At 45.7% G+C, this 22,283-nt stretch overlaps 1 protein-coding gene across 1 annotated transcript in view; it reads left to right on the forward strand.

Moving 5' to 3' along the window:
- KCNH2 (potassium voltage-gated channel subfamily H member 2) overlaps positions 1-22,283 on the forward strand; it is a 347,866-nt gene that overhangs the window by 242,563 nt on the left and 83,020 nt on the right. The window lies entirely within an intron of this gene.

Here is a 22,283-nt window from a genome sequence, read left to right on the forward strand (position 1 = left end):
CCCTTGTCTGCTTGCTGCTCCCTCCCTGCCATCCCCTGGGAAGCGGGCACAGCTGTTGCGTGCGGGAGGTGCTGGGGTTGCTTGTTTTGCTCAGGTCTCTATGTGAGTGAATAGGCTGACAATGGGCCTCCACAATACACTCAAACCGGTAAGAAACACAGTGTCCTCCTTTCCTTAAAATGGAACCTGTCTTTTTCAGTTACCTGTCACTGTGTCCTTCACTGTCTATCTCCAGCCCTGTATCTCCCTCTGTTTCCCTTTCCCTGTGCCCTGTCTCCATGCCCTCTCTGTGCCCTGTCTCCATGCCATTTCTATCTCTCTGTGCCCTGTCTCCATGCCCTATCTCTCTGTCTCTCTGTGCCCTGTCTCCATGCCCTTGCTGTCTCTATGTGCCCTGTCTCCATGCCCTATATGTCTCCATGCCCTATATGTCTCTCTGTGCCCTGTCTCCATGCCCTCTCTGTCTCTCTGTGCCCTGTCTCCATGTCCTCTCTGTCTCTGTGCGCTGTCTCCATGCCCTATATGTCTCTGTAAACTCTCATCATGCCCCCTCTGTCTCTCTGTCTCCATGCCATCTCTGTCTCTCTGTGCCCTATCTCCATGCCCTTGCTGTCTCTCTGTGCCCTGTCTCCATGCCCTGTCTGTCTCTCTGTGCCCTGTCTCATGTCCTCTCTGTCTCTCTGTGCCCTGTCTCCATGCCCTTGCTGTCTCTCTGTGCCCTGTCTCCATGTCCTCTCTGTGCCCTGTCTCCATGCCCTTGCTGTCTCTCTGTGCCCTGTCTCCATGTCCTCTCTGTCTCTCTGTGCCCTGTCTCCATGTCCTCTCTGCCTCTGTGCCCCTTCATGGGGTTTTGAAATATTAAAATGTGGTATATGGTGTTTGCAATTATTGTATATTTTCTGTACCTGAGAGATAATTGAATTAAAGAGTTGCTCTTACTCAAATATTTCTCAGGCACAGAGAAGGAGTCTTTGAAATGTTGATTTGTCCCTTGTTCCCACTCAGGTCCATCAGGGTAATGCCCCTGGAATCTGTCTCTCTGTCCTATCTCTCTGTGCCCTGTCTCCATGTCCTATCTGTCTCTCTGTGCCCTGTCTCCATGTCCTCTCTGTCTCTCTGTGCCCTGCCTCCATGTCCTCTCTGTCTCTCTGTGCCCTGCCTCCATGTCCTCTCTGTCTCTCTGTGCCCTGCCTCCATGTCCTCTCTGTCTCTCTGTGCCCTGCCTCCATGTCCTCTCTGTCTCTCTGTGCCCTGCCTCCATGTCCTATCTGTCTCTCTGTGCCCTGCCTCCATGTCCTATCTGTCTCTCTGTGCCCTGCCTCCATGTCCTATCTGTCTCTCTGTGCCCTGCCTCCATGTCCTATCTGTCTCTCTGTGCCCTGCCTCCATGTCCTATCTGTCTCTCTGTGCCCTGCCTCCATGTCCTATCTGTCTCTCTGTGCCCTGCCTCCATGTCCTATCTGTCTCTCTGTGCCCTGCCTCCATGTCCTATCTGTCTCTCTGTGCCCTGCCTCCATGTCCTATCTGTCTCTCTGTGCCCTGCCTCCATGTCCTATCTGTCTCTCTGTGCCCTGCCTCCATGTCCTATCTGTCTCTCTGTGCCCTGCCTCCATGTCCTATCTGTCTCTCTGTGCCCTGCCTCCATGTCCTATCTGTCTCTCTGTGCCCTGCCTCCATGTCCTATCTGTCTCTCTGTGCCCTGCCTCCATGTCCTATCTGTCTCTCTGTGCCCTGCCTCCATGTCCTATCTGTCTCTCTGTGCCCTGCCTCCATGTCCTATCTGTCTCTCTGTGCCCTGCCTCCATGTCCTATCTGTCTCTCTGTGCCCTGCCTCCATGTCCTATCTGTCTCTCTGTGCCCTGTCTCCATGCCCTTGCTGTCTCTCTGTGCTGTATTCCTAATACCATAGCTCCCTCTGCCTCCCCCCTTCCTCACGGCCCCCTGACCAATACAAGGTTAAAAATCCTTTATTTACTTACCCGATTCCAGCTCTGGTGTACCTCAGTGCTGGGTCAGTGCTCTGCCTTCTCCAACGTCATCCGTCTAGTGGCTATCTACCAGACTCCTACTGTGCATGTGCCGCTGTGATAGAATGCCTGGCACCCCGACTGGGTACCTCCATCAAGCCTGCTTCCTAGCTCTCCTCTAGCCGCCGAAGCTTAGCCGGGGTCTTTCCATCGCTGCCCGCACTGGAACAGGGTCCTGGGTACAGCTTCAAGTGATTAAGCTCTCCTGCGGAGAGTATAGCTGATCCACCCAAACACTTGCCCAGACTGAGTGAAGGGTGTACAGGAACTGGTTTATTATGGCCAAGTTGCCTGCTTATATACACAACCTCCAGCAGGGGGTCTCCACACAATATAATGCAAGCCCCTCCCATAAATATCTGTGTCTGGGAGAAAATTGTATTAAAGACGGTAAATTGATTATCTCCCAGGAACAGAGAGACAAACACAAAATATAAAAACATAAAATAACCCCACAAATAATAAATCCCCAAATAGCCCTGATCTGAACGCCCAACTTCTCCAAATAGCACTCAGATCCATGAACAGTAGGGGAAACGCCACCGTGTTAAAAATTCTGACCGGCCGCACATGTGGTCCTATGTCCAAAATAGCTCCAGGGTGTTTGGTGCATTTGCCGTTCAACATTCAGGAGCTCATGTGGCCGCAATAAGGGGTCCTTCGCCTGGCTCTCAGGGAGGGTTTGTTCTCCCTCCAAAAAGTGCTCTCCTGGCGGTTTTCAAATTGGTTCAAAACCGCAAACCAAGTTGTCCAGGAACCGCACGGTCACCTCATGGGGACCCACAAAGTCCTCATGGGGACCCACAAAGTCCTCATGCCAAAATTAGTTCCATAACGGTAGCGGCTAAGTACCACTGGGGAGCATTTGTGGGTTTCTGGTAGATCGCCACTAGAGGCAGTCTGGTAGATAGCCACTAGAGGCAGTCTGGTAGATACCCACATGGGGCAGTCTGGTAGATAACCACTGGGGGATGTCTAGTAGATAACCACTAGGGGCAGTCTGGTAGATAACCATGTAGCAGAATAAAGTTTTAATACCCTTTTTCATCCCCTTTGTTTGTAGTGTTCTCCCCCCCCCCCCCCAATTCATTTACCAAACTGATCTGTGTGGCCCATGGGTTTGCATCTTTTAACAACCTACCAACCCTGGCTGTTTACCGCAAATCGCTTGTTAACGAAAGTGCTTCCCCTGTGTGGCCGCCATTTGTATTACCGAATGCATGTGTGCAAACAAACGGCGTCCATTTTGTCTCTCGAATGTGGGCAGTGGTACATGGTTGTCGACGACCTGGAACTAATTTCGTCTACTCTACCTCGCGAACACCCGGGAAACTGATACCGCTGCCCATACAACTTCCCGAACCAGTATGAGAACGACGTTCGGAAGACCTAAATTACCGAACAGGGGGAACATTCGTATGCTAGCAGCCAGGGGGAGACTTCGTCAGCATTAGTGTGAGAACCCCCGAAAGATGACCAGTCGAGCCTAAATTTCTCTGGAACTGTTTTGGGGCTTCACTTTGTGGCCGACCGGTCAAAACTTCACTCGTATGATATTCTCAAACCACCGAACGGATCTGAGTGATAATTTGACAAAGTGGGCGCTCAGATCCCAGCTGTTCGGTGATGTGACTTTCATGGGGTTCTGAAATATTAAAATGTGGTATATGGTGTTTGCAATTATTGTATATATTTTCTGTACCTGAGAGATAATTGAATTAAAGAGTTGCTCTTACTCAATATCTCTCGGGCACAGAGAAGGAGTCTGTGAAATGTTGATTTGTCCCTTGTTCCCACTCAGGTCCATCAGGGGAATGCCCCTGGAATATGATTTAAAGGGACACTATAGTTACCTGAAGAACTTTAGCTTAATGAAGCAGTTTTGGTGTATAGAACATGCCCCTGCAGCCTCACTGCTCAATCCTCTGCCATTTAGGAGTTAAATCCCTTTGTTTATGAACCCTAGTCACACCTCCCTGCATGTGACTTGCACAGCCTTCCATAAACACTTCCTGTAAAGAGAGCCCTATTTAGGCTTTCCTTATTGCAAGTTCTGTTTAATTAAGATTTTCTTATCCCCTGCTATGTTAATAGCTTGCTAGACCCTGCAAGAGCCTCCTGTATGTGATTAAAGTCCAATTTAGAGATTGAGATACAATTATTTAAGGTAAATTACATCTGTTTGAAAGTGAAACCAGTTTTTTTTCATGCAGGCTCTGTCAATCATAGCCAGGGGAGGTGTGGCTAGGGCTGCAGAAACAGAAACAAAGTGATTTAACTCCTAAATGACAGTAAATTGAACAGTGAAATTGCAGGGGAATGATCTATACACTAAAACTGCTTTATTTAGCTAGAGTAATTTAGGTGACTATAGTTTTCCTTTAAGGAACCCCCTGCATGGGGAGTTGCATAAAATCAGTTGACTCCCAGAACTGTGTGTCGTCCGGTTATTGGGGGGATTTTGCCTTGGCTATTGGATTGCTTCCTCGGCTACAAGGATTCTACAGCGGAGATAGTTATGCTGGATATTGGAGCTCCCCTATAAACCACTAGGGGCAGTCTGTTAGATATCCACTAGAGGCTATCTTAGTGCTGCAAAGTAATCATTGCAGTATATCTAAAACCTAGGGGGGACAAGGACAATGCACCCAAACCACTTCAATGAGCTGAAGTGATCTGGGTGACCATAGTATCCCTTTAACCGATGGAACAATACCAGATCTGTATAGTATGCAAACCCTGGGCCAGGAGCCTGCCTGGAGAATTAACCCTGGCAATGCTGGGAAAAGAGGGCTACTGTAACATTAATACTGCAATATACTGAAATATTCGGTGACATTGATACTACACTATACTGTGACATCAATACTACTATATATTGTGACATCAATACTGTAACAGATCCTTACAAATCTCTGGTGGATGTGAAGCAAACAAGGGAATTACAACTTAATCATCTATTCGTTTCATTCCTCTGTTCGTCTGATTCCGTACGAATTTCGTATGTAAAATATAGGTGGCCGCCATTTCGGGACTTTACACGTGTTCGCGGCCATCTTGTGTACGAACAGCGGTGTTTGCCTGTAACCGCATGGAACTAAAAACGGATACGCAAACAGGCGAACACCGCTGAATCCTCCAGACCTCCATAAGTTCGTATGGAAACTACCGAACGTCCCACCATTCGGTAGTTATACTCAATCATCTATGGGGATTCCAGCGAACCCCGCGATTCGAATGGATGGCAAGATTTTCGTACCTTTTTACCGTGCGAACGGAGACCGACTGCAAGGCCAAAACTCATGGAACTAATTTCGGCTAGTTGGTCTGTGCGGTCGGTCAAAACTTTGGAACATTGTATCTCCCGAACTATACATCCGAATGGGCTGATTTTTGGATATATTGTTCCCCTGAAGGAGAGCTATCCAGCGCTACCGGATTTAAAGCTGTACCCCCTGTTTTTGGGGTACATCCAGAACTTGTGTAAAAATGTGGACATTTTAATTATGTTATGTAGTTATCTGAGGGGAGGAGACGTGGGGGTGTTACCATCTGTATTATTGGTTGTTTTCATCCTCCCCCTGGGAGTGTCCTGTATGTATCTGTTTCTAATAAAAAGCAGGCTGGGTGTTCCAGTCCTCAGTTCATCTTGACCCTTCAAAACGTAGCCTCGTCTCGTTCTTGGAAGGGGATTATTTGGGAATATTACTCTGCTCCTGTTTACAGCTGAACCTGCCTCTCTCTCTGGATATCGTGGATGGGATTACACCAGCTCTACTTCTCCACGGCAGCTTGCAGGAAAAAGGACGTCTCCAACGGCTGATACCCTCTCTCTATCTGGGTAGCCGTTACAAATACTATTATATACTGTGACATTAATACTACAATATACTACGACATTAATACTACAATATACTACGACATTAATACTACAATATAATGTAGTATACTGTGACATTAATAATGCGAAATACTGTGACATCAATACTATTATATACTTTAACTGTGACGGTAGTAGTTTGTATCACCGTCCAGTATTCCCTTTTTCCCCATAAAAGAATATTCCCAATAATCCACAGGAATCAATATCGTTGGTATCGCCAAATAATCCACACATGAGCCAAGGCTTAATGCTGGAACAAGACTGATTTACTGGGAGCAACAGGCATTCAATTTATACAGTAACAGACTCCTCCTCTGGGCCAGGCTAGATAATGGAGTTTCAGCAACATACTAAACTCAATTATCTGCTGGCCAGAAACATTACAATTTACAGCATTTTCAGAAAAGTACTTTCTATAACACATACAATTATAGCATTACATCCCTGGGTAGCTGAGGATACTGGGAGTCACATATCCAAATCTAACGAAATTCCGTTCGGTAGTTTCTGTGTCGCATCGTGTAGAAGTTTGACCGGATCGCCATGTGGTGGTATCCGCTGTACAGTTCCATGAAATCAGTAGCAAGAGCCGGTCTCCGTTCGCGCCTAATTACACGAAAACTACCATACGAACGTTGCAGTTGGTTATATAGAAATGCTCCCCTTGTTCGGTAGATTCCACCTCCCGAATGCCGGTTTGATTCGTGAAGTGGAAGGTAGTCAGCCGGGACTTCCATGGTGACCGGGTCTTCGCGGAATTGCCATGCCGAAAACAGTTCCAGGCAATTCATGCGTAAGTCCCGCTGACCGCGTTCGTGAGATTTAAGATGGCCGCCATCCTTTGTTCTCGCCACGTGTTCGTATGACGAATGGCGGCCACCTAGGAGCAATTAAGTTCCTCAACGTTCTAAGTTCTGATTGCTACCCAGGGTGGTCTCTGTTCGGTAGACGAATACATTGCTCAACATACATAAAAGAAACAAACTTATTACACGAATTTACACTGCAGGGAGAAGGCATAACCGAAGGCACACAGGTAAATACATAAAAATCCTTTACAATGGCCCCCCTTTTTCTCCCTGCTCCGACAGACCCGGTTGGACCTTTCCTGGTTCAGGAGGGTTGTCGGGAAATTCAAAGTTTCAGTCCGATATCAGGTCAGTTTGGCGTGACAGTCCATCTGCATTTCCGATTTGCTTGCCTGGGCGATAATGCATGGTGAAATCATAAGGTTGTAATGCAAGGCTCCAGCGCAGCAAACGGGCATTGTCCCCTGAGACCCGGTTGAGCCAGACCAACGAATTGTGGTCGGTGATAAGGGTGAAAGCACGGCCATAGAGATAGGGGGTGAGTGACATTAATACTATTATATATTGTGACATTAATACTACTACATACTGTGACATTAATACTACTACATACTGTGACATTAATACTACTACATACTGTGACATTAATACTACAACATACTGTGACATTAATACTACTACATACTGTGACATTAATACTACAACATACTGTGACATTAATACTACAACATACTGTGACATTAATACTACTATATACTGTGACATTAATACTACAACATACTGTGACATTAATACTACTACATACTGTGACATTAATACTACTACATACTGTGACATTAATACTACAACATACTGTGACATTAATACTACAACATACTGTGACATTAATACTATTATATACTGTGACATTAATACTACAACATACTGTGACATTAATACTACTACATACTGTGACATTAATACTACTACATACTGTGACATTAATACTACAACATACTGTGACATTAATACTACAACATACTGTGACATTAATACTACAACATACTGTGACATTAATACTACAACATACTGTGACATTAATACTACTATATACTGTGACATTAATACTACAACATACTGTGACATTAATACTACTACATACTGTGACATTAATACTACTACATACTGTGACATTAATACTACAACATACTGTGACATTAATACTACAACATACTGTGACATTAATACTATTATATACTGTGACATTAATACTACAACATACTGTGACATTAATACTATTATATACTGGAACATTAATAATACAACATACTGTGACATTAATACTACTATATACTGTGACATTAATACTACTATAATACTACTATAATACTACTAATACTGTTGTCAGGGTGGCGGTCCGGTGTCCGGAACCCAGACACTGTCCGGGCAGCGGTGCAGGACCGGGACCCAGTATGCCTGATGTTCAGAGTAGGAGTCACAGTGTGGAGGTGGATTAGCAGGGTCTGGTGCAGGGTAACCGCACGCCCCCTGGTGTTGAGCACCAGCGTTTGTGCAGCCACCTACCAAGACCCTGAATCAGCTTCAGCGGATACCAGGAACTAGGAGCTTGGAAATTAGCAGACCTCCCAGGAGCTGAATTGGGAGGCTCTGCAGCAAGATTGTATCCAGTACTAGAAACAAGGCAAACTAGAGATAGGCACCAAACATGAAAACAAGACAGAACTAATAGAACCCAGAACCAGAGAAGGATAGTAAGCTAAACCCAGAACATATACACAAGACATGAGGAAAACATGAACATAACATGGGCATAACTGGACAGGACTGTACATGGACTGGGTATACAAACTAAAACAAGACAAGATAACATAGGCAAAACAAGAGGAGAAATAACTAAGTACTACATATGGAAATCATGGGGGTTTAGTCACACTATATGATCATACATTGCATAAGCCTGTCAACAACGCCAATGTACCCCATATCTGGCAGGTCCTACACTGCCTAATGTATGCTAAAACAACCAAAGACATATATAGCACTTACCTGCAAGAAAGGGCAGAAGCCGTGAGCAGCTGCCTGCAGGAACACTGAAACAGAAAGGAATGATGGAAAACAAACGGGTGTGGCAACATAAAACAAACATTTAAATGAAACCTGGAGACTGGGAATCCCAGGGATGGATTACAGGAATGAACCCAGAAATCCCAGCATAAAGAAAACCATATAGAATAGAATTGAAAACCAAAAACCAAGAAAATCTAAACAAGAATAGTAACAAGAGTACTGGATAGCAGAAGCCAAGTCCAGACATCTCCACAGAACAGAGCAGGACGTGACAACTGTGACATTAATACTACTATATACCGTGACACTAATACTACAATATACTGTGACATTAATACCATTATATATTGTGACATGAATACTACTATATACTGTAACATTAATATTCAATATACCAGCGGTTCCCAAAACTGTGTGCTGCGGCACCCTGGGGGCACCATGAAATGTTTCCTGCTGGCAGGGGAGGGGAGAGAGGACTCGGGAGCTCTTCTCTCACAAGCTCGGAGTGTTTCCGAGGTTACCACGGCAACGCTCCAAATCTCGTGAGAGTGAACTCTAGCCTCAGGAGCTGCTAGAGTTTGCTCTTACCTCTTGGACCACCAGAGCTTCTCAATCGGACCACCAGGGATTGCCTTGTGCTGTCCTCAGCTGCAGTGGCTAGGTGTCAGGGTACCTGTGGTCTCTACCTCCGAAAGAGGTAGAGACTTAGCTGTTCCTCCATCCAGACGGCCTGATGGCTCCCTTCCCCACGGTCTATCCGGTCATGCAAGGCCGGCCGCGAGGGAGTGACTGCCTTTTACAGCATCTAGGCAGGAAGTTGTCATCAGGACACTCCTCCGGAACGACCTGTCACTCAATTGCTGCAGGACCAATCAGGACGCCTCGGAGTCGTGGTTACTGCTCTGAACAGGGTATTTAACAGAGCTTCTTTCATTAGCTCATTGCCCTGTCGTGGTTCTAGCTTGTTCTAGTCACTCAGTGCTTGTGTATTCTATTATCCCTTTTGGTTTTGACCCGGCTTGTTTACCTTACTCTGCTTATCTCTGTTACCCTTGATTCGGCTTGTCTCTCGCTTACCTGTCTTCTGTTACCCTCGACCTCGGCTTGTCTTTGACCATTCTATACTGTACTACTTACGTTAGTCCGGCCATTCTAAGGTCCGGTATACGTATCTGGCTACTGTTTGTACTCTGCGTGTTGGATCCCTGTCCCGATCCTGACATTACGACAGGGCCAATGGATCCTGCAAGTACAAACAGTCAGCTGGCTTCTCCTGATCCTAGGTTTGAAGCCATGGATCACAGAATGGATCAGATGGCGCTTGCGCTACAGGCTCTATTATCTCGTGCCAATAACCCACCAGAGGAGATACGTAATACCCCTGTTTCTCCTGTCGGTTCAGGTCTAGAGGTAGCCACAGTGGGTGCTTCTTCTCGCATTACCCCCCCAGTACGCTATGGTGGGGCTCCTGAGAAGTGTTGTGGTTTCTTAAACCAAATTAGTATCCACTTTGAATTGCAACCTCGCTCTTATCCTACAGATAGGGCAAAGGTAGGATTTATTATCACCCTACTTATTGAGAAAGCTCTGAGATGGGCCAACCCATTATGGGAGAACGATAACCCATTAGTTTATAACTATAACGCCTTTGTAACTGCTTTTAGAAGAACATTTGACCCTCCAGGTAGAAAGGTTAATGCAGCCAGATTACTGTTGCGTCTGAAACAGGAGAACCAAACACTGGTGGATTATGCACTAGAGTTCAGGTCTCTGGCGTCAGAAGTCAAGTGGAATGAGCAGGCGTATATGGATGTATTTTTGAATGGCTTATCTGAAGTAATCCTTGATGAGGTTGCTACCAGAGAACTCCCTGAGAATTTAGAGGATTTAATTTCATTCATCTCTCGTATAGATGAACGTTTAAGAGAGAGACAGAACACTCGAGAGAGGAACCGGAGACCTTCTTTTAGGTTAGCCCCCGCTTTTCCAAGTCCTGACTCCACGGTATCTTTGCTTCCTGAACCTATGCAGATAGGGTATACCCGCCTCTCTGAGGAGGAAAGACAGTACAGGAGAAGAGAGGGTTTGTGTATGTATTGTGGAGCTAAGGGTCATTTACTCTCGAACTGTTCTAGCCGCCCGGGAAACGCTCGCACCTAAGTCTCTCTAGAGGACAGGCCTTGGGTGTTTCTATTTTGTCCTCTACTCCTAATTATAAAGATCACAGGCTTCTGCTACCAGTTTCCTTAACTTGCGGGAGGGAAGTAGTAAGGGCTATGGCTTTGATAGATTCCGGTGCTGCTGAGAATTTTATCGACCAAGCCTTTGCTAGTAAAAACTATTTCCCATCCCAGCTAAGGGAGACACCCTTGGCCGTTGAGGCCATAGATGGTAGACCACTACTAGACCCTGTTATCTTTCGTGAGACCTTACCCATTGAGTTAAATGTTGGTATCCTACACGTGGAGAATTTATCTCTTCTGCTCATTTCGTCTCCTTCCGTTCCCATAGTTCTGGGGTACCCATGGTTGAAAGAACATAACCCTATTATCGATTGGGAGTTAGGGGAGATACTCTCGTGGGGCCAGGGCTGCCAGGATCGGTGTTTGTGCAAGGTTTCTCCATTAGCTAATATTAACATACAGGTTAACATACAAGTTATCCGGGTGTTCGCGGGGCTGCATATCTGAGATATAGTGACATGCCATTGACTACCATGTACCGCTGCCTGCGTTCGGGAGACAAAATGGCCGCCAATTCTTAGAGCATGTGTGTTCGGTTATACGAACAGCAACCACACAGGGAAAACACTTGCACTTACGATCAATTTGTGGTTAACAGCCAGGGATGGTCGGAGATTAGAAGGTGCAAACAGTGGGACCACACAAAGTTGATTTGTGTAACGAACCCCTTGTATTTTGTATACTCTGTTCGTTCGCACACTCCCGAAATGCTAGAGACTTAAGTGATTATAACCCGTTTGTATAGTACACTGGTTTGTACTCTCACGAAATCCTAAGGTCGTTGGAAAAATCAATTGGTTTGTTGTTCGCATACCCAGTCTCTGTGTCTGGGAGATAATTTAGTGTACTTTGCTTAAACGAATTATCTCCCAGGCACTAGAGGTACAATATATAAAATACCCTAAAATATATATAACAAATATAGGATCCCCCACAAATATTATATCCCCAGATAGCCTGGATCTGAGCGCCCAACATATCCAAATAGCACTCAGATCCCACGAACACAGCCGAATCGCCACTGGGGTAAAATTTTGATCAACCGCACAGGTGGTGCCTGCCCAAATCAGTTCCAGAGAATCAGTGGTAGCGGCTGGTCACCTTTGGGAGTTCCAAGACTAACCAAAAGTTGAACGGTTCCCCTGGTTCACAGGTATCGATTGTTTGCCTTGTTCATGCGAACAATCCTACCGAACAGCGATCTCTTGGCATGTCGTGGAAAAAAGCAGCAGTTCATACCAAATCACTGGTGTTCGCGGGGTCGAGTGTCTGCCTTAGAGTTTTATACATTTGACGACCAGGTATCGCTGCCTGCTTTCGGGAGACAAGATGGCCGCCATTCAAAAGCGCACGTGTTGTTCGGTTATACAAACAGCGGCCATACAGAGAGAGCACTTAAGTTTGAGGAGTCTTTGAAGTTAAATGAGCCAGGGGGGTTGTCAGTGTTCGGTAGATTAGAATGCAGGGAAAAATAACTGGGACAAAGAAATATGGGGTTTGGTTACATTAAAATATGGGGTGTTGTCACAGTTGGATAAATGAACGGGGAGTGTATGGACAGCCCAACAACCAGGAATAAAAGTGTATCTGGGGATCCATTCCGCTACAGTAACATTAATACTCAACATTCTGTAATATACTGTAAGACTACAGTATATGTAACACTAACACACCTGTTGAGAATGGCATTATCGTGGAGTGCCGGGCTGTGTATGTTTGAGAATGGCGCTATGATGGAGTGCCAGGTTGTGTGTGTTTGAAAATGGAGGCATGGTGGAGTGTCGGGTTGTGTGTGTTTGAGAATGGCATGATGGTGGAGTGCTGGGTTGTGTGTGTTTGAGAATGGCGCTATGGTGGAGTGCCGGGTTGTGTGTGTTTGAGAATGGCATTATGGTTGAGTGTCGGGTTGTGTGTGTTTGAAAATGGCATTATGGTTGAGTGTCGGGTTGTGTGTGTTTGAGAATGGCGCTATGGTGGAGTGCCGGGTTGTGTGTGTTTGAGAATGGCGTTATGGTTGAGTGTCGGGTTGTGTGTGTTTGAAAATGGTGTTATGGTGGAGTGCCAGGTTGTGTGTGTTTGAGAATGGTGTTATGGTGGAGTGACAGATTGACAGATAATGAAGTAGAGTACAAGTTTAGAGTATTTTTTGTTGGTGCTTGTGAAAGTCATGTAATAATGCAGTTTTCAGAGGATTTATGTGGCAGAGAGAGAAGTGCCTGATAATAAGCCAACCCGTGGCTCTACACGTAATGCGATTTTTACTCATTTGTTTTTGTGAGGTTCGTCCAACCTTTACTTGTGGAGTGTGTTCCCCACATGATGAACATCTCTTTCCTCACAGCCTTGGACAGGTATATGCACGGCCTTAGGACTGTCAGATTGTGGCTCTCACCCAGGCTCACAATACTGTACAAATGTACCCTCTGCCAGGGGTATCTGCAACAACAGTTTCCATACGGTGTCACAGTACATGGGCAATACCTTTATGATAGTGTGTTGTGGTCACGCTTTGGTCATATTACAGTTAGTATTTCAGCGTTTCCATAAACTGTGGATGTATGTTCATATTATTCACTTGGCGGCAGAATTGACTGACTTTTCGCCATTCTCACAGCAAGGAGCTGGGAAGTTGCGAACAGCTGGCAGGGTTTGTGTTAATGTCGGCACAGATTCAGCCAGACGTGCTATATCTGTTCACAGGATTATCTGCGGCTGCTGTAAGGGGGAGGAGGCGGCAGGTGTCAGGCCATGGCTCCCACAACAGGGGGATTCAAACAGAACATGGCTGCTTCCAGCTCATAGCGAGAGAATTGTATAATATTACTGCTGCCGTGTGCTCCCTGAGATAACATTATGAGCTAGAGGAGGTTTATACAATAACCCAGCATGCGAGAATTAGGAGAGAATGGGGGCATCTATATATAGAATGTATTACTTCTAGCTAGGTTATAGAGGACACTTTCTACAGAATCTCCTGGGGTACATGCCAACTCCTACCCTTAATACCCCCCCATTCCATTAAACCTTACTCCCTATGGAACCCTAACTTTCCTTGTGACCTCTGTCATCCATGGGACTTGCCTCTTTTTCATAGTACATTTCCCCCCCATGGTACAGTGCCCACCCTTCTCTCAATGGGACATGCACCCTGCCCCCCATGTGATGTATACCCTGCCCCCCCTCCCAGGGCCAGACTAGAAATAATATTTAGCCCGGGCATTTAAAGGAAGAGCAGCCCAGTAGGAGGGTGCATGTCATTCCATTAACAATGACGCGCACGCCACCTCAAATTATACATATTTGTTAGCTGTCCCTCCGGGGCCTCTCATGCTGAAGAGGTCTCACATGGAAACAATGCCTCGTGTTTTACAGAGCACAAGCAAATTTAATCACACGCTTGCACTGTGTTTGCTGGTGGAGGTGATTGTTTGTGGTTTAATGTGTGTAAAGCAGTCTGTTTGTGGTGTACTATGTTGGGTAAAAGAAAAGAGGGATTCCTACACATCATTGGGAAAAGGAGAGACTCAGAGATGATGGAAAGATTGAAAAGGATACAGGATGATAATCTTTATTTTAACACCAAAAGTAAATAGAACTTAGTGAAAATGACAAACTGGTGCCACTAAACACCTATAGGAGTAATGATAAAGGAAGGATGAGAAAACATGGCCAAATCGGGGAGCTTGGACATGAAAGAAACCCCTTGTGTAATACAACAACCGCATGGTCCGCACACAATACAGAGATATCATGCCATCATAACACAGAGCAGAACCAATAATGAAAAAACCTGCTATGTGTGTCCCATAACTTGAAGAAATCCCTGACAAAGGTAATGTTTGGGCTCGTGTGAACATTCAGATCTATGAAGAGCTTTAAAGGACACTGTATGTAGGTTCACGGTTTCATGTCCAAGCCCCCGATTTGACAATAATTCCTCCTGTTTCTTTCATGTCCAAGCTCCCCGATTTGTCAATAATTTCTCCTGTTTCTTTCATGTCCAAGCCCCCCGATTTGTCAATAATTTCTCCTGTTTCCTTCATGTCCAAACCCCCTGATTTGACAATAATTTCTCCTGTTTCCTTCATGTCCAAGCCCCCCAATTTGACAATAATTTCTCCTGTTTCCTTCATGTCCAAGCCCCCTGATTTGACAATAATTTCTCCTGTTTCCTTCATGTCCAAGCCCCCCAATTTGACAATAATTTCTCCTGTTTCTTTCATGTCCAAGCCCCCCGATTTGACAATAATTTCTCCTGTTTCCTTCATGTCCAAGCCCCCCCAATTTGACAATAATTTCTCCTGTTTCCTTCATGTCCAAGCCCCCCAATTTGACAATAATTTCTCCTGTTTCCTTCATGTCCAAGCCCCCCGATTTGACAATAATTTCTCCTGTTTTTTTCATATCCAAGACCCCCGATTTGACAATAATTTCTCCTGTTTTTTTCATGTCCAAGACCCCCGATTTGACAATAATTTCTCCTGTTTCCTTCATGTCCAAGCCCCCAGATTTGACAATAATTTCTCCTGTTTCTTTCATGTCCAAACCCCCCAATTTGACAATAATTTCTCCTGTTTTTTTCATGTCCAAGCCCCCCGATTTGACAATAATTTCTCCTGTTTCCTTCATGTCCAAGCCCCCTGATTTGTCAATAATTTCTCCTGTTTTTTTCATGTCCAAGCCCCCCGATTTGACAATAATTTCTCCTGTTTCTTTCATGTCCAAGCTCCTTGGTTTGACAATAATTTCTCCTGTTTCTTTCATGTCCAAGCTCCTTGGTTTGACAATAATTTCTCCTGTTTCTGTCCGGTGCCAACACGTTGTTAGTGCAGACTTTGCTGGTTTATATGTTTTGTACAGTTACTCTTTCTGTAGCATTTCTCTATATGACACCCCTTGCAGCCTATTTTAGTATTACATAATCTGGCAATAATTTCTCATTACCTGCTGTGACAAACTGAACTTTGCCACTGACTTTTGGAGGGGCCTGTTTGCCAGCCTCCTACCCTGAGACGATGGCCCCTGTGTTAAACCTGGCTTCAGGACTGTGGAAAGGCTTTGTTTATGCCTTTTCCCCTCTACTGTTCAGTATATGGGGCTACCAAATGGATTATGCTTATGGTGTTCGTTTACCGAACAAACAACCGAACAGTCGGACCACACGCAAGTGGAGTGTGCAGCCTATTTACCTCCCAGAAGCTGTAATTAACAGCAGCCAAATTGACGAATGGCTGGGTGGTCGCCGTTCGTATAGTCGAACGCGTGGCGGCAGCCATCTTGTTTAGTCGAATGCGTCCAGCGTTGTTTTGTCGTAGAGCGCATAGAACTAAAACCGGACACTTGACGGCACGAACACCGCTGGGATTTCCACCTCCAGTTAGGTTCGACTAGAACTGCACGAACGGAGAGCCACTCAGTAGAAAAAAATCTACCGAACCAGATACACTCACTGACTCTGCACAAATGGCTTAGTTCGACTATTTGAACATTACTTCGACTGTTTGAAATAGACCGGCTGCGCAGCCTTATTCTCTGGAACTGTTTTGGGCATAAAAACCATGTGTGTGGTCAGTCAAAAAGAGACTTCCAGGAATTTCCTGAACCCTTGCTCTGATTTGGGTGATTTTTGGATATGTTGTTCACCCAGATCGGGGCTACATGGGGATATGTTGTGTTTTGGGGTACTTATGACACTTTTTATAAAAAAATATGTTATTCTGCCTGGAGATAATTGAATTACATACAAGCCTTGACTCAATTATCTCACAGGATGAGGGGAGGGATTGTGAGTAATGTGTGGGAGTGTCACCTACTGTACTGCATTATCATTGGCTTGTAACAATTGTCATCCTGTTCCCCACAAGGTCCACGTGTGTGTTCCCTTCCATGGGGACTTGCATAAAATGCCAGCTGTGGCTCCCATTAAACAGAATGCTTTACCCTCTTCATGAAGTCTTGGCTCATGTTTGGGGGATTGGAGAACTACTTATACTCTGGGGACTGCTATATCACAATACTCCCCTGAGTATAATCACTAGCTCTTATAAAAGCCGTTCCTGTTTCGCTCTCTGGACTAGGAGAGGCCTACCCACTAGAAGCTGGATCCTGGTCTTGGATCCAGAGTGGGTGGAGGACAGCGAGACCCCAACCAAGCTGCGGCAGTTCGTGGGGTTTACAGTGGTTATGGTGCTCTAGTGCAGTACTTATGGTACTCGCCAGTAATAGGAAGCAGCGACAGACGATCCCTCACACCATCCATATTGGCTCATTTCGTCTATTTGGATATTTAGTATTTTCAGCAATTTCATATTTATGCTAGGTGTTACATATATATGTCTAGTTACGGTGACAAACTGCCATTTGCCACTGGGCATTGTAGAGGACTGATTGCAAGCCTCCTGCCCTGTGACTATGGCGCTGGGATGTATTGTTATATAGTTACATAGCTGAAAAGAGACTTGCGTCCATCAAGTTCAGCCTTCCTCACATTTGTTTTTTTGCTGTTGATCCAAAAGAAGGCAAACAAAAACCAGTTTGAAGCACAATTTTGCAACAAGCTAGGAAAAAAAATCCTTTTTGACCCCAGAATGGCAGTCAGATTTATCATTGGATCAAGCAGTTATTACCCTACATTGAAAGATTATATCCTTGAATATTCTGTTTTTGCAAGTATGCATCTAGTAGCTGTTTGAACATCTGTATGAACTCTACTTCTATTGCCCTCCTAGGAACTGATTTGGGCATAATTGATTCTTATAGTGCTGTTTCTGGCCCTTTAATTCCCAGAGAAAGGGTTTGTACTTTTAAACTGGCACTTCGGATGCAGTCCAAGTGCCAAGTCGTCGAAGTGGCCGCCATTCAAATACGGAACATTTTAACTTATTCAAACGCGGTCAGCGGTGTGTGCAGCCAAATCCATGGAACTGTTTTCGGCTACCCAATTGCACGAACAGCTGACCCGTACCTTCTACTCTACTTCGACACTGCGGCTTGGGACTTAGTCATTTTCTCAGTGTAAAATAGACCGACCGCAGAGCCCAAATCCATGGAACTGTTTTGGGCATGAAAATGTGCTTGCGGTCGGTCAAAAGAGACTTATATCTATCTCCCGAACGGCTGAACGGATTCAAATTATTTTTGGGTATGTTTGTATTTGAAATGTGCTAATTAATAATATGTGACTTTTATTTTAAACTGTACGGATAATTGGGTTACCTCTCCGGCTAAGGGGAGGAGATGTGTGGGATGTAACCAGTGTGTGATTGGCTAATGTATAATTGTCTGTGGGCGTCTCCCTTGCATGGGAGAATTGCATAAAAGCAGAGTGTGTGTTCTTCTTGACCCTCAACACGTAGTCTTGTCTCATGATTGGAGGGGACAGCTATATTCACACTGGGGATTCCTATGCTCTGCATACTCCCTGGAGCCTTAATCACTTAGCTCTTTTAAGAGCTGTTCCTGTTACGCTCTCCTTGGAGGAGAGGTCTTCCCCACACGGTCCTGGGGGACAGAAGCTGATCCAGGGTGGAAGGAAGACGGCGAGACTCCAGTTAAGCTACGGCGGTTGTGGAGTCTGCGGTGGTTGTGGTGTCTGCGGAGCGCTTGGAGCCCTCAGGAAGCTCTAGGAGCATCCTTTAACGGAGGTACCCAGTCGGGGTGCCAGGTGATCCGTTATAGTTACCATTAATAATGAGTATTATCTTAACCTTGTACGATGCTCCTATCCTCTGGTTCTCTCCTTTCCCAGATGAGGTGTGGGAATGTCCCTTTTTGTTTTGTGATGTGGTTACAGTTTTCCTTGTGTTGAATTATTTCTAACAAGCCTCTCCTCCCTGCTCCTCGATATAAATGTTTACATGTCAAACTGCCTTTACTGCAACCAGGGGCTGTAGTGTGTATGTATTTCCAGTGGCTGAAAAGTATGTGCAACTAGGGGCTATAGTGTGTGTGTGTGTGTGTACAAGGGAAGTAGTGTGTGTATATGCATACGTGCTGTAGTTTGTACAGGGTAGTGTATTTGTAAAGGCGCTGTAGTGTGTATTTGTATAGGCAGAGACAGATTAAGAGCCCAGTGGGCCTGGTGCTGACAATTATGATGGACTTTATTACAAAATCTTATCGACCAAAAGCACTAAAACAGTTCTACCTCCCAAGCGTCATGTATCTGATGGCGATGGTGCTGGAGGGAAACTCATAGGATGCAGCTAAGAGAAAACACATACCCTATGCTAATTTTAAGCTTTCATCTTTCAAGTAAATCCATACCCACTAACAGCAGTGTCCAATAAAGCAGGTCTATGGACAGGGTAAAAGGGTGGGTCACTGACGCAAATCACATAAATAGAACTGCCGAAAGGGGCGAACATACCCAAAAAAGAGGGCATGTCTGTGTACCCATGTCTCTCAGTGTCCCCATGTGACTAGGACACTAGGGGAAATTGAGAGACATTGGGGCACTGGGAGACATGGGGACACTGAGATACTAGGGGACACTGGGAGACATGGGGACACTGGGTGACTCTGAGACATGAGGGGACCCTGAGAGACATGGGGCACCGAGACACTGTGACTTTTTTTCTTTTATACTAGGGGACACTGAGACACTTGGGGGCACTGTGAGACATGGGGACACTGGAGACTTGATAAAGACCTGGGTACAGGTCGAAACATTGCGGTGTCCAATAAACCTGCATACATCTATCACAGTGAGTGCCTGAGATTTTTTATTTTATATTAGGGGACATTATCCCCATGTCTCAGTGTCTCCTAGTGTTTGTGTCCCCATGTCTCCCAGTGTCCCTTAGAGTCTGTGTCCCCATGTCTCCCAGTGTTCCAATGTTACTAGGACACTAGGGGACACTTAGAGACATCGGGACACTGAGACACTAGGGGACTCTGGCAGACCAGGGACACTGAGAGACACCAGGGACACTGAGAGACACCAGGGACACTGATACACTAGGGACTGGACCGGCTGGGAGACATGGGGACACTGAGAGACTAGAGGCCACTGGGATACATGGGACCACTGTGTCCCTAGTGTCTCAGGGTCCCCATGTTTCCCCAGTGTTCCCAAGTGTCTCAGTGTCCCCAAGTCTCTCACCGTCCCCATGTCTCCCAGTTTCCCCTAGTGTCTGTGTCCCCAGGTCTCCCAGTGCCCCCTAGTCTCCCAGTGTCCCCTAGTGTCTCAGTGTTCACATGTCTCCAAGTGTCCCCCTAGTGTCTGTGTCCCCATGTCTCCCTGCAGCCTTTCCCCCCCATCCCTTACTTATCTGAGCTGTTGTCTCTCTGCAGGCTCGGAGCTGCTGTCTGGACTCCCTGTGCAGAGCTCCTCCCCTGCGGATCAGTGAGTAGAGAGAGGCAGGGAGGGAGATTCTGTAATTTCTTATCCCTGCCACTCTCCACACACGCAGCGACCCCTACTGGCTGTCGCTGGTATTGCAGAGTAATCTGTTTATACTGAGACTGACATTTGCATTGCCGGTATTACTGCAATACCAGTACCGACTAGGTAGCCTCAAATACCTGAGAAATACTTCTGAGAAATACCTGGCAACCCTGAGAAATACCTGGCAACCCTATGAGTAGTGTTAAAAAAAAGTTCCATCAGCCCCTATGTTAATCCGGCCCTGTGTATAGTTGCTGTAATTTGTGTGTATGTACAGGGGCAGTAGATAGCATTTGTGTGTCAAGAGGGTATAGCGTATGTATTTGTCTATGGGGTCTGCTCTGTGCATCTAGTTGCTGTAGTGTGCATATACATGTATCTAGGAGCTGTCATATATGGGCTGTAGCGTTGCTGTATATTAATATAGGCTGTATTTTGTGTGTGTGTATGTGCTTACAGGAGCTACAGTGTGTTTGGTTATGGGCTGTTGTGTGCATGCACCAGCTTTAGTGTGCATGTACAGGAGCTGTTGTGTGTGCACATGTTGTATTGTGTAGGGGCTTCAGGGGAGGAGGGGGGTGGGGATAATGATTATATACACCTTATATTTGCAAAATTAAATAATAAAAAAGACTACACTCATTCCCCCTCCCTTCCGTTACCTTTGGCCAAGGGAGGGGGAGCCATCCTAGTGGTCCAGTGGCACATTGCTTTCAACGAGCTCTGCTGTTACTGAGAGGGCTGCCATGATAACCCACAGTAATGCTCTCAGTGACCGAAGCCCACTTGGCCCAAGTTGAAATGAGCTACTCCATGCACCACTCTGTGTGCAATAGGCTGTTGAGAGGGGTCTCTGATCTCCCCACGAGCCCATAAAGGGACTTAGTTCCTTGCTTAAACTTTGCTCAGTGAGTGTCAGCCCTGTATGGGTCGGTCACGGAAATCTTTTGAGCTCCGTGGTCGGCCTCGGTCCATGGCCATCGTAGCCCTCCTTGAATTTGCCCGATGGCCAGTCCAGGCTTCCATCTACAGACCATGCTGGAAACCTGTCTATAAGTTCTAGAGAGGTGGAAAGGATTCTACGCTCAGGGTCAGGTTCAGAACCATTTGGCCCTTGGTATCTCCTACTCATTAATATTTCCACGCTTTGTGACAACCTGAGATTTCATACTACATTGTGAAGTTCATGTATGGAACCTGTGTGAGTGAAGTAGTTGATTGCTGGTTTTCATGTTGAGGCCCCACGTGGGGTCCAATACTTAATAAAAGGAGATCTAGGACAGGGATAAAAGGTTGGAGTCTGTAATAAATCAGAGTAAAGGAGGCAAACAATGCTGAGCATGATAATGAAACCATAAAGCACAGAGAGAAGCGGGGAAATGTTCACATGAAGGAAAGCTTTCAAGCGTTCATTCTGGACAGATTGCTTTATTTCTCTCTGTGAATATATTTCTCTGAGGTGGATGTTGTGCAGTCACATCCATTTTTCGGTGCATGGTTCTGCGATGTAGCACGTCTTCCGCGGCATAGAAATGGAAATTATATTGCCGTGGCCAGTCGTGCGATCCATAATATAAGCTGGTCTGGAGAACAAAACAGTAATTGATTTTTAACCCTTGCGTAGTAACCCATATTTGTCTGCTGAGATATGCGATTTTAAGAAAAAATTAAATTGAAATCTGTATTTTTGTGTGCACTGTTCCTCAATCTGTGTTTTGTATGAATTTGTTTTTTATGGCAGCAGCACTGCTGAGAAATGTATGTGAGATGGGTAGTGTCTCAGGAGGGATGGAGCTATGTCTCAGGTGGGATGGAGCTATGTCTCAGGTGGGATGGAGCTATGTCTCAGGAGGGATGGAGTAATGT

Source organism: Pelobates fuscus, chromosome 4 (assembly GCF_036172605.1).
Source record: "Pelobates fuscus isolate aPelFus1 chromosome 4, aPelFus1.pri, whole genome shotgun sequence".
Classification (NCBI taxonomy): Eukaryota; Metazoa; Chordata; class Amphibia; order Anura; family Pelobatidae; genus Pelobates; species Pelobates fuscus.